We start from the raw sequence: 14,151 nt of genomic DNA on the forward strand, positions 1-14,151 counted from the left end.
GGAGACACGAGTCGCCTGTATTGGCCGGAGCACCGTGTCGTTTTTCATTCATGTCGTTTGGCAGCGCTCCTTATCGTGGCGCCGCATACATGCCGAAGGAGAGCGAACGTCGCTATTCCATTAGCGGCAAGAGACTCTTATCGGCTTGACGTATTTCGGCGATCAAATTCCCGCGAGGGAGAGGAACGGCGACACATCAAATTTCTTTCGCCGCTGGGAAGCTCTCGAGATCTGAATACGGGCGAAAATCTCCCGGGGCGGCGCAGACCGGGTAATTCTACACCGTGAACGGAACGAAGACACGGTCCATCTACGTCGTGTCGGGGCTTAGGTTACGCTTCATTGTGGTGTGCCCTTACGGAACGGGACACCGACGTATCCACCATTGTAATCGAGCGTACGTTGCCGGTGCCTATGGCAACGTAAACGAAACCCATGCCCGACCAAAACCCGTTCTTCTACGAGAAACCCGAAAATTTCTCGGGCTTCTTTTCCGCCCGCTTCCTCGAGCGTCACCCCGTGGCCTCGACACTCGTGGCACAGGATGTGCGGCGGCGGACGCAATTTGGCGCGCACCGCGATATCCTTCGTCGCGGATCGATCGATCTCTCCTTGACGGAGGTTAACGTTTCCTTCATCCTCGCGAATTATCACAATACGTTCACTTTGCTCGTAGAATATTCTCGTTCTTCGCTTGTAAGTAGGCTACATGTCGATAAAATTTCTCAGTAAAATATGTTGCATTATTTTAATATGGAGATCGTGTTATACAGAGTAACATTTGTGTAAAAGTATACAAATATAATGTTAAAACGCATTCACTTTGTCAACATATATTAACGGGATGAATATATTAATTCATGTAGCTTTTAACACTTTCCCCCGTGTTGAAGTGACAAAAAATTTCAGTGGAAATTTTTACCCATGTATAATTATAATTCCACTTCAATAACGAGGGGAGCGGTCCCTTTGGTTTGCCGTAAAAATAGTAAAAATTCCATAGAACGTATCCGAGTATTACGTTTGTGCCACGAGAGAGAGAGAGAGAATCGAGTGTCGAAAGCTTCGAAAGCTGCGCGAAAATTTCGGATCGCCGCAATCACCGGCAACGGGTATCGTTCTCTTCGCCGAGCTTCGTTTATCACCGAATATATCCTGTGTTATTTTAGTACGCGCACATTCGTCGTCGTCGTCGTACGGCACGCGTGGCCGGTTAGAATGGTCTGTGTTAGAATGAACGTCGGAGACACGTGACATTCACGGTGCACTACGTTCATCTGGCCTAACGCCGGGAATCGCTAATTGCGGCTTTAACGGCTTGAGGCCGACCCTGAGAGAGGACGACAAGACAGGAAGCGGATCCAGCTTTACGCCTCTTGGTTATCGTAATGTGTCGCGACGTCTCAATAATCCGCGACGGTCGTAAAAGTGACGTGAGGAAGGTCAGTTCTTCGCCACAATGACGGACAATTTGCGGAGTAATTGCTCAACCATGCACGGACAAGCGCGTGTCGAGTAATCGATTCGGGAGACGCGACAACGATGTGTTGCCATTCACCTTGGCTCGCCGCGTGTGACACGCGTATTTTTAATCGAACAACCACGACGGGAAGACGCCGTTCGTTCTCTTCGACCGATTCGTTCGGCGAGAACGCTTATTCGGAGCGACGATTCGGTAAAATACACCGCCGGGCAAAATCAATATCGCAGATAAGGCTCTTAATAACCGGATTATTTGCAGCGTCGATATCCCGCCGGCTTCCCAAACAATCCGATGTCTTTCTCGTGTCGCCGAACAGACGATCGGTTATCATTAATGTCGGTTAACGACGAATCGTAACGTCTCTGTACAGTGCGAGCGTGTCGGCGTGTACACACACTATGCACGCTTACCATACATTAGCGTATTCATAAAAACGCATTCCAACCTCTTATTGCCAAGTTCTTACTTTTACATTCTCTGCATTCAGAGCGCGTGGCGACACGGTACGATCTCGTCGAGATCGGCCGTCGGCAAGAATACAGAATAAATCAGCGTCTCCGCGTGGAAATCGGAACTGAAAATGTCTCTGTCGGAAAAAATGTAGAAAAAGAAAACAACAGTGACTTCGACAATACGATGTTCATAAAGTAAAGAACTGTGATTTTAAACTGTTTTCATCAGATGCGTCGAAAAGATAAACAATGATCGGCATTAGCACAATTGACTGTGTTTTCTTCAAATTACGTGTAATGGAATCGTTTATTCACAATTTGTCCACGTTGTCCATCCATAATTCTTGTTTCCCCATCAAGTCAAAACGAGTATTTAATAAACAAGCTCAAGAAAACGGACAAAAATCATTATGAATACATTTGGCTGTATTTTCCTTAAATTGGATATTAATGTATATTATATATATAACTCAATTCAGTCATACGCGCACTCATACGTGCAGTTACAACTCGACATACATATTCTGTATATAAATGCAACATTCATTGAAATAGAGAATATCTTACAAACACGGCTCCAATTCGAAACGTTTTTCCATCTACAAGTGTTTAAAGTTTATAAATAATACAATTTACATATACAATTAACATTAAATATTTACAATTTCTTAGGACATATTTTATCACAAATGGAAAATGAGAAAGAAAACATAAAGATCGAAAGTTTAGTACACGAAAAGAAAGTTAATATTCGAGTTGAATTAATACGATGTATTAATGATACATGTGAACACATAAAAAAACATCCATAATATTTTTCATACGGCTACTTGATCCATTTTAAATGGCAATGTACCATTCATCAATGCCGAAGAACGTCAATTTGAACAATTTATAAAATCTCCGTGTTTTCTTTTTTATTTTCCATTTTTTATGCCATTTATTATGCTTTATAAGAGGTTGGAATGCGTTTTTATGAATACGCCAATAAAAAATGTTGCAAAAGCGTGCCATCATTTATAAAGTTGACATATTTCTAGATGGATAACCATCTCGAATTGTATCTATGCTTATTTTCAACTTCAATTTACAGCCAAAATATGTTTCTACATTCGTACAATATGTCACGTAAAACATATACCGTACATATACATATCGGCTGACAGTCAGGTATTTGCCTCACTAACGTAACGTAAGCGCGTATTTGTCCATTTGCTGGTGCATACCCGGTGCATTCACCCTATATCTACTCGCGCTATTATCCACTTGGAACCGCCGCCCACCCCCGTGGTTCTACTTCCGCCCGTCGCGTATACTCGTAAAATAAATCGTATAATCGGATAACGAGAGCCGCCTCGAGCGAATGACTCGCGATAACTCGATCTCGGCCGCGAATCGTCTTGACCCGAACCGTGTATTGATTGCCTTCTCGGCGTTATCAATATCTTATTCGCCGGCAGTCGCTGTTGCGAGGCGATCGCATGAGCTCCACAAACATATCGTTTAAACGGAACACTCGTGTCGTCGACGCGCGAATGACGTTACGAGAGATCGGCGGCGACTTCGTTCGGAAGAAACAAAGGGAGCCGCTCAGCTCGGTTACCCCGTTTTCGCGCCCGTGGCGCTGCGTCGAGCTGCAGCAGTCCCCAAGTATCACTTATCGCGCTCAACTTTGACCCTAGGAAGCTTCCAATACGCTGAAACGTATCGTGCACGTTCCTACGATCGCACGATCGAACTCGCTCCACCGGTATCACCGGTGTCAACGACGAGGCTTGACGTTATCATTACCATGGAACGCGCGACCGCGGAGAAAATGAGCGCTTTAACCTGTTATCAATACCCGGCAATTACGTCGGTCAGTGATGCGTGCACGCGGAATCCGTTACTCGTAACCACGCCGGGCTAATCACTTGCAAAAAGCCTCAGTGAAAAAGAGAATTTGGTAACGATTACCAAGATTCGATGAATATATTTCAACGAATCAAACGTTTCATTAATGTAACGAAATTATTTAGTTCCATGTATTATAGTATTATTTAGTTCCATATGTTATATATTATTTATAGTACTATATATATAGTAATAATTACTAAGATTTAATTAAATAGTCACGCAAAATTTCGAGTTGATGATCGAAAGTGGACATGTATAGAGGCTTTCTTTAATTAGTAACTCAAAAATTCGCGTGTTATTTGCAAAATGGTAAGGAACTTTCTCGTTTAGAGTGGCCTAATCTACAAGTGTATGATAGCTGTTGTACCTAACGACAACAGTATATTGAACCTTGAACCTCGAGCCTTGAAACTGTCGCTAGGTAAGCAATATATTTGTAGATTAGGCTTGAATAAAAAAAAAGAATCCATTACCATTATTGCAAATAACGCGCAAAGTTTTGAGTTATTAATTAAAGAAGATTTATACGGCTATTTTTTATCATTAATAACTCGAAATTTTGCGTGATAATTTGCAAAGTGACAGAGCTTTCCTTGCTCAATTTATATATAGTATATATAATATATTTATGTCCAGTATACAGTACTACGCCAAATTTCCTTCTTTCGCCAAATCTTGGCAATCGTTATCAAATCCTTCTTTCAGCAAGGCTGACCGCTTGCTTATGTAACCCGATAACGATAACCGACGCGATTGGCGACGCGGGGGATAGCCGAAAAATAATAATCGAATTGCCGAGTGACGAAACGTCAGTCGGAGTCGTAATGCGAATCTGTACCGCTCAGGTAGAGCACTCGCGCGCTCACGATAATGAAATCGTCTATCTTCAGGCGGCTGGTTGAATTTCCAGCCTGTCTCCGGAATACTCGCGCGACACCCGCGCCTCTCGGTTTCTCTTTTCTTTTTTTTGCACGGAGCACAAATATACAACGGGACGGCCCGTATCGCCCGTAGTCAACATAGCTTTTCCATTATCGCCGACGAGAGTTCGCGCCACACGCGCGCCAGAGTGTGCCTCGCCGTTCCAGATTCTATTCGCTGGCGAGCCGATCCCGCGTTTGCGTCTGACCCGCATTCCGTCAAGCAGCGTTGAAATTTCGTTCTGTTCGTGTCTCCGTCTTCTTCCGCATTACTTTTTACTGAGCAGCAAGTAAGTTCAAATGTCTCTCTCTTCCTCTCTCTCTCTCTCTCTCTTTCTTTCGCATCCGCCTCCGTCTTCGCCTTCGCTCTCCGATGAGCCGAATTTATTTTTATTCGACGCGCCAAGCGAGCGAGCGAAAATGTATTGTTATTATTAATATCATCATTGTTCTCCTATGACCGAACGAGAAAGACATCGTCTCGAGCGTACGTGACGGATCTCTCGTCATGAGAACGATGCGTCGCTGTATTTTTCCACATTTTCACCGGAGCGCGTATCTCTCTTAATGGGGCGTACAAGCAAACTGATGACTCGAGTTAGAATTTATAGCAGAAAGAAAAAGAGAGAGAGAGAGGGAGAGAGACAGAAATTCCCATCTTGAAATCGCGGTGGGACGCGTTGGTCGTCGCGCTGCACTACTTCGCGATTTATACGCCACTTAAAAGTACATTCGAAATTGCATTAACGTTTAAAATTTCGCTCGTTACACTCTTGTCCGGTGATCCATGTGCGGACCGAGAATACGTGCGCACGGAGATTCACCGACCGATGACTTGGAGGTGGCGTCGATTTTTCGTGAAGTAAACGTGAAGTAAGATGAAAGATGTGCGATGCACAGTCCGCACGTCTATGTGTAATATTTCGAATAATCAGAATCGCTCTTGAATTCAAACAACTTTTCGATCTTGCGCTTTCATTTTTGCGACAGTGCGCGACCCGAAGAGACGACCCAGACTTTCATCGCAATATAAGGCACTTTCGTCACCATGCACAACTTTCGCTTATCGTAAAATTCGGCAGTTAATATAACGAGCACGTTACGTCCTGAAATTCTGACTATGTGCGCAAAATATATATTTTAACAATATAAAGATTGAAACAGAGGAATGTAGTATATATTGATGCTCTTTTAGTCTAAACAATCTATTGATTATTGCTGATTCAGGCGATACATATATATATATCTGGAAGTTATTTTTTATATCTTTAATTATTAGGTACTCGCAAAAGTTCGTATGATATTATAAATTTTTATTTATTATTAACAATGAGATAACATATACTATTTTAATCAAAGTATTGGCAGTTGCTATCCATAAATTTTGCCATTTTTCAGGCAACAATTTAACCCACACCGATAGAATGATTCATCTTTTGTTAGTCCATCTATTTATGACCTTACGAACTTTTGCCAGCGCAGCTAATATAATTATAGTATAATTATGCCATATTTTCTTTTCTTTCTCTATGTACCTCTATGTTTTACTTAAGCACTTTCAATCAAAAATAAAAAGGGATTGCCAGATTAAAAATAAATAACATATAAGCAAATCTCAAAATACCCTGGAGTGACGTCATAAGTTGCGCAAAATGAATTGCATCCGGGAATTCTGTGACCACCGTGTTCGCGCGGGTAACTTGAAATAAATCCATATTTTCCTATTTTCCTAATAAAATTACGCTTCAGATGCACCTTAGCCGGCGGCACCAATAAGGAAAAAAGCGACAGGTTACCTTGAGCGTGGCTGCACGGCGCCGCCTAATAAAACCCTATCAAAATGAAGCTCCAGTCGCACCATGTATCTTGGTGATTTATGCGACGTTGATATAGCGAGAAAACAACGGTATAATCACACATGCACGCCGCTCAATGGCTCGAGCGCTCCTTCCCCCTCACTCTCCTTCTCTCTCTCCCCCTCGTGCGCGCGTGCGCGACCGCGACAGCTGTCAAAATTGAGCCGCTCGCGCGACATTGTTTGTACATCAGAATATCAAGACGTTAAATGTCCCAATTATATATCAACCACTCGCGCTCAACGTTACTTCGCGACATGGCGAAGTGGCGCGCCGAAACGTCACGCGATGTTGCATCAAGAATTTCCTCGCATCTCGCGCGTTTCGCTTATCAACGCGCCGAGACGCGTTAAACATTTCCAGACGTGTCAAAAAATCTTCCGTGCACGCGTCACGTGCCTGCACTTTGATTGCACTTTGTTCCCCGTAATAATTCGCGGTCGTGCAGTCGAGTCTGTTAATGTAATTAACGTTAACGCGACGATCAATATTAAATGCGACTATCTTAACGCGATGAATAATTTACACGAGGCGACAAGGGGGAGTTCAAATACGATCTGGAACGTTCCTACTGAATTATCATCACGGTTAAAGCGAACATTTTAATTTGTCCTCGTTTACCGGTACTCGACAATAATCGCGACTCTGTCCTTCTTATTCGCGATTCGTTGCATATCCTATTTGCGATTTCCAATTTAAATAACCTCAAACCGATCGGTTTGTGCACCTATGATGATGATATTCGAGAATCTACATATGCACATGGCGATAACCGTCTTCTCCGATAAGAGAGTTGATTACCTATGTATTTATACCAGAAACAAATTCGCCCCTGCCCAAGTATTATCGATCGCGCCCGACGTTATTGAACTTCGCAAAGTACTTTATTGTACTTCGGGGAATAACGAATTCAACTTCCGAAAACGCGGGGAAACCCGATCGCACGTGCAATAAGTTGTCCGATCAGACTCGACGCTTGATCGGAAATTACATGATTGATAGACCAAAAAGAAAAGTGTTACCGCATTCAAGTAATATTTAATTGATCCAAGTAAAATAGTTACTCCAATATTCCTTGGCAAATATTCACTAAAAATAGAAATATAATTGATTTTATATAATATGATATTCTATACAAGTAGACATTTGTTGTAAAGTGAACTTGTATGTATTAAAATAATGGCTATAAAAATTAAATTCATAATATTAAAATTATCAGACTTTTTTTACGAAATATGTACCGGGCAGAAAAATTTATAACAATTACACGATATGAAGCATTTTGTATTTGTCTTAAAAAAGTCGGTCGAGTAGGTCCTTAAAATTTTCGTATCAAATTTTTAACACACTTATGTGTTAATTTTACATATTGTGTTTATATTATTTCAATGTTTGGTGTTGATTCAATATTCAACAATATTTAATATTCAATATTCAATATTCAATTAAATAATTATTCCGATACTCTTAGCAAATTTACTTCCTTACTATATTTATTAAAATAAATATTACTTGCTCCAAGTAAAATTTTGCCAAGGAGTGAAGTAATTATTTATTTGAATCTAGCACTCTTTTCTGTGTATAACTTATTGAAACGTACTTAAATTGATCAAAATAGTATTCGATTTAAGAGGCTGAAAAACATACGATTACATTTCCCTGATTCCGGCCTCTTTTTTTTCTGCGTGACCTCGCATAATTTTTTCCCCGCGAAATTCCTATCCCGCGTTACATCGGCTCGCGCGTAGGCAGCCCTTCTATTTCGCAACGAGCAAACGAGCAAAGCGACGAAGTCCGAGGTGCGCTATCGACAATTAACATCTCTTAATTCGCGCTCGGCCGAGCGAGAGCAAAAAGTACCGATCGAGCTCGTTACGCGCTATTATCATGAAGGTTACCTTGAAACGTAATTTTGTCAGGACGACAGGGCGGTACGCCTAGTTGGCCGAACGACACCGTTCGAACGTGCAGCGTCGCGTCCGCATAGCGTCCGCTATTGACACAAATTTTATCACGCGAGATTCCTCTCTATCTTGTCGCGTCGACGATTCGCGTCTGCAAAAGCGCGGCGGCAACCTCAGCTCTCTCTCGCACGCGCCCGAATGACCGCCGCGTCGCACCGTCGCATTCGACATACGCGACGTACCGTGACTGTAATTTAATGGCGAGGTGAGCGGTTTTAATACATTCACGGGAATGATATGCGCGCGGATTCGTCGAAGCAGCGACTGCCTGAATTTAACATATATTATCGGAGAATACGACCCTCGACCGAGCAGCCAGCGATTGACCGTGAGGCCGGTTCGCAATTGCCGCCGTATCGGCGAGTATCTCTCGTTGGGAACGTGAGCTCTCGCTCGACGGACAGGTGAGTATGCCCGGTTACCGCAAACACCGATCTCGATCTTGCGAAACGATCTCGCCTATCCGCTCGCGGACAGGCCGAACGATTGGCGCGTTCCTTCTTTTCGGACCGGCAACACATTCATCGGCGATTATCGTCTCCGTGGTGACGGGCTCACTGATGTCAAGGGCGCGCAATACGCGTTTGATTGATGTGGGTCCAGCGAACGATGTCGCCGTCGGACTTTTCGGAGTATCGAGTTCGCCGGACGATACTCGGTGCACGTTGTGTGTGTGACGAGCACGAGGCTCTACATGCAGTGGTAACCGACATGTGGTGAGCACATGACCGAAGCGATTATTCATTTGAGGCCGATAGTTCAGCCCAGACTTGGGTGGCCGCTTCTTCCGTCTTCGCGTTCGGCTCCATCGGCATCGCTCCTTAGTTTCGGCGTGGTTTCGTTTTGTGCGACCTACGTACGCGCCTTCGAGCGCTCCCCGAAGAAGAGTCGAGTTGCGAGGGTCCCCACCGCAGGCCTGTTCCTTCTGGCTGAACCAGTGCTGGAACTTCATGCCTGCTCTCTCCAACGTCAGGTCATGTGCTTGTTTCGCTCTTGAGGCAAAAAGTGCAATCTAGTTCAGGTAAAAAAAAAACAGACCTCTTACAAAAATATTTCACCGTTTTTACTTCCCATACGGTCAATTTTTGTCCCATTTTTAATCGGTTCTATCATTTTTATGCTCGTTTCTTGAACTCTCAGACATGCCCAGTTTATTAAGGTATTTGTGTAATAGTGTGTCGGATTTTCAGTGATGATATTAAGGGGCTCTTATGTAAGTTTACTATTTATTGAAAAAAATACTTTTCCATAACTTCATCCAATTAATTTCTTTTATATTATCAGTTAACTTCATGTAATTCTAAGTAATAAATGTTAATTTTGAGTAAAATCTTAGTAATTAATGTTAATTTTGAGTAAAATCTAAGTAATAAATGTTAATTTTGAGTAAAATTAAAGGAAATACATATATATATATATACAAACACAGATATTATTTATTTTTCATTTTCTTATCAATGTTTTATTTATATAAATTAAACTAATCGAAATGCACATGTAATAGAAAGTGATATATGAATATTTAAATATGTGCATACGTATATATAATATATAGGATATATATAGGAGTATTACTAAAAATTTTTAATTTTCTACGGCTGTATTTTCGAATCAAATTGGTCAATAATTTTGAAATATTTATATAACGTCTCTATATTAACCTCTCAACGTATAAAAAGAACATATAAAAAATGAAAAAGAACATATAAAAAATGTCACTTTTAGTTATGAATATCAATGTACAAAAAAAAAACACGTATAAAAACATCATTTTTAGTTATGAATATCTCAGCTTTCGAAGGTTAAATGTTTCCTAATTGCACCACTAATCAGGTTATATTTAAATCTAATCTACAACTAACTATCTTAAGCGGAGGAATATGAAGAATACATGTAAGTATGCCTGATTTTTGAGCAGATTGCCCAATCTTCAATGCTTGTTTTTAACTAATGAGTAACAGCGCGTTAAAACGTTCTTCTTTCACTCGGTTTCGTTTCAATACGGAAAGAAGTGTGTTAAAGAGAGTCGTGAATTTAATCGTGCTGTTCCAAAATATGCAATGTGAATGCTTGTGAGCTAATCAAATATTTTGCACTCGTAGCTCAATGTACGTTTACACACTTCCAATTTACACAACACTGTACATGTTTACTACTCAAAAATATCCATATAACGGTATGTTAATACCATTCGGATGCACTCGTGTGCACTCCACTATAATTACTCGTTGTTACGGAAAAGTGTCCCTCTTTCCGACCCGGAGAAACGGGGTCATACTCACTCAGCCAAATGCACGCTTTCAATACCCGAACCAACAGTTTTCGCGAGCTAAAAACAGTGATATATTTTTGCGGGGGATTTCATAACACACTGGAGCTCCTCGTGATACAGTGGCACGACGATCGCGAGAAAACCAGTTCAGAAGAGCTCGAAACGGCGTAGGCGTATGTAAATATTCGTAGAGAAAAAAACTACATGTGTGCGCTTTCCGCCAGTCATCTCGAGATGTCTCGTGCAATTAAGATTCTATAGATGAAGCTACGGGCGTTTCTCCGATAATTTTAATAAAGAACGCGGCGAAACACACTTATATACACGCTGCCGGTACGTCTTACCGCAGTCTCCGATTACGTAAAGGTGAGACCTCGAAAACTCGTGTCTTTTCCGCGTGACATCGATATATCAATTATCGAAAGTTGCCGTGCGACGTGACGATAGGATGAATTCGTGACGACGACGGTGCGATTAATTTCCAATGGGACGATATCGCGACACTCGTTACCGTGGGAGCACGTGATGCGATGACAAAATAGACATTAAACAGCGCAGACAGACACGGCTGTGACGACCACAAGCAGAGACGCCGCTCGAGGAGTCAGCGAAGTCAAATTGAAACATTTCTCATACAAGCTACAACGTTCTTGTAACTTGCCGTATTTGCAGATGTGTGAGTACGCGTGTCCGTGTGCCTATGTGTGCGTCTTGGTCCAAGGCGATTAATCAATTGCCAGGTTGGCTCCACTTAACAATATCACGAGGTCAACTAGTTTCGTAAATTTTCCTTGAGATATTTACCGGCCGTTATTACCGGCCGTATTACAACGGAAATCATTTCTTTGCGATTGAACGGCGTCCCGAGCAAGTCCACGCGATAATTTCAGTCGTGATTGTTCGCTGCCACGCATTGTTCTCTCGATAATTTGAATGCTCGTATATGAATCCGTGACGCGGTTCCCTCCGCGCGCGGCATTCAGTTTTCCCTTCTAGGAGAGGCGATTTCGCGCAATAACGTAAAAAGTCGATCGACCTTTCCCGCTTCCACCTTGTGCCGAGTGTTTTTCACAATTTCGCGAAAGCGTAATCTCTGTCTCAGCCTGCTGCTTAAAAGCTATATGATTCTATTAGGTTGGTGCGTATGAAATGTCGCATTCTCTTTACATGCGGACGTTTTCCTCCCTGTTTTCGTTATACTTTTGTATTTGGCATAACCTCATTCATACTCGTATTGTCCATTGCCAGAGACTCATTTCAACAAAATAGGTTTTCTCGAAGGTCTTCCCTTTTTTATTTCTTTTGAGTTTATTACCGATATGAATTCTGCCGACATTCGCGTCATTTTCTTATATGAGTACAAACTTGGTAATAGTGCTGCAAAAGCTGCACGCAACATAAACCAAGCGTTTGGGGAGAATACGGTTAACAATCGGAAAGTGCAGCGTTGGTTCGAAAAATTTCGGACTGGCGATTTTTCACTGCAAAATGAGCCGCGCGGAAGACCCAAAACGTCTGTGAATAATGATGACCTGAAGGCTCTAGTGGAAGCGGATCCAGCCGTATCCACGAGGGAACTTGCTATCAGGATGAAAGTTGACCATACAACGATATTGAGACACCAAATTGTACTCCCATCGCTTGTGAATCGGCATGGCCCGCTACTGCTCCATGACAACGCTCGGCCGCACACATCGCACAAAACAATTGCGAAACTGAACGAACTGGAATATGAAGTTTTGCAGCATCCACCATATTCACCGGATCTCTCGCCGACCGATTTTCATTTTTTCAAGCATTTAGAGCTGTTTTTAAGAGGCAAACACCATGAAAATGAAGACAGTCTAAAAAACTCGATATCAGAGTTTATTAATTCTAAAGACCAAAATTTTTTTAAGACAGGCATCTACGCTTTAAAATCTCGTTGGGAGAAGTGTATTGAAGCGAATGGAGCATACTTTGATTGAATAAACAGCTTTTGAAGAAAGATATACAGTTTTATACAATCACTTAAGAATCCGACATTTCATATGCACCAACCTAATAGATGAGATTCTCTCGCGAGTGCGACGGAGAGCGATTACGAGCGTCGTGTTTTCGCAAATACGCGACGGGACTGATTTTTTTTCAGATAATAATAGCGATTAAAGTGATCATGCGGAACCGTCGTTTACACTGTTTATCTCTATCTCTCTTGCGTGTGACGTATGTGTCGTTTGTAAACTATTGTCGGTCCGAATAATTACGGTTCCACGAAGTTTCAAATTACCCGTCAACCGACGTGAAACGACTGACTATTAATTGTGTATCTCGTTTTGAATGAAAATATATCGACCAGGACGTTCTATATCTTATAATTGCTGTATGAGAAAAAATTAATATCAATTTAAGACTCGTATTCTCATGTATAAGCAAGAATATAAAGAAGATAAAAGTTACTTATATGTATGAAGAAACTCTATATATAGTCTCATTCATATAAAATATCATATTTTTGAGACTCGAAAATAATTTTCATGGATTGAGAAGAAAAAATATTTGGTAAAAAGAACGATCATTAAACTAAGGAATTGCGTGTTCGAATCCATAATAGGTGTAGTAAACCTTTAGCCTTTCGCTCTAAGCACTAAATTGTGACGTAAGTTCTAGCAAAAAATGTTTCCAGCACTGTCAGACGTTGCAATATATCATATTTAAGTGTTTTTGCGACACTTGGCAGCGCGGGAAATGCCTTTTGTCAGAAATTACATTTTATTACTTAGAGCAAAAGACCAAAACCTTACTGCACCTATCGTGACCTACTGTCACCTAACGTCTTTTGTTAGAAATTACATTTTATTGTTTAGAGCAGAAGGCCAAAAACTTACCACACCTATTGTCACCTATGTACGCTTATTGAACCCTATCAGTTCGAAAATATCGCTCTTCATATCCAAATATTTTTCTCCTCAATTCACACATTTCTTGAATAACAAGAACATATTTTTACTGGAACTATGTCGAATTTCTTCATGTGTGTAAGCTTCATCTTCGACGTAAGATTATATATATTATTCTTGCTAATACTAGAATATAAGTCTCGAATTTTGCTACTAATTTTTATCTGCGCACGCTACGGAAAACCCGTGCCGCTATCGTATCGGAACACATTTACTTGAATCTAATCGCGATGAAACATCATTCGCCTAATCGTCGTGTGCGCATAATTAACCAGTCGGCCGGGAATATCAATGCATCAGCACACGGACAACGCGTCGCTGTATATTTCCCTTTCTAAATCTCCTCCCGCCAATAATCCCGCGATGCGA

This window comes from Dinoponera quadriceps, unplaced genomic scaffold, assembly GCF_001313825.1.
Source record: "Dinoponera quadriceps isolate SergipeBrazil2010 unplaced genomic scaffold, ASM131382v1 scaffold942, whole genome shotgun sequence".
NCBI classification, from domain to species: domain Eukaryota; kingdom Metazoa; phylum Arthropoda; class Insecta; order Hymenoptera; family Formicidae; genus Dinoponera; species Dinoponera quadriceps.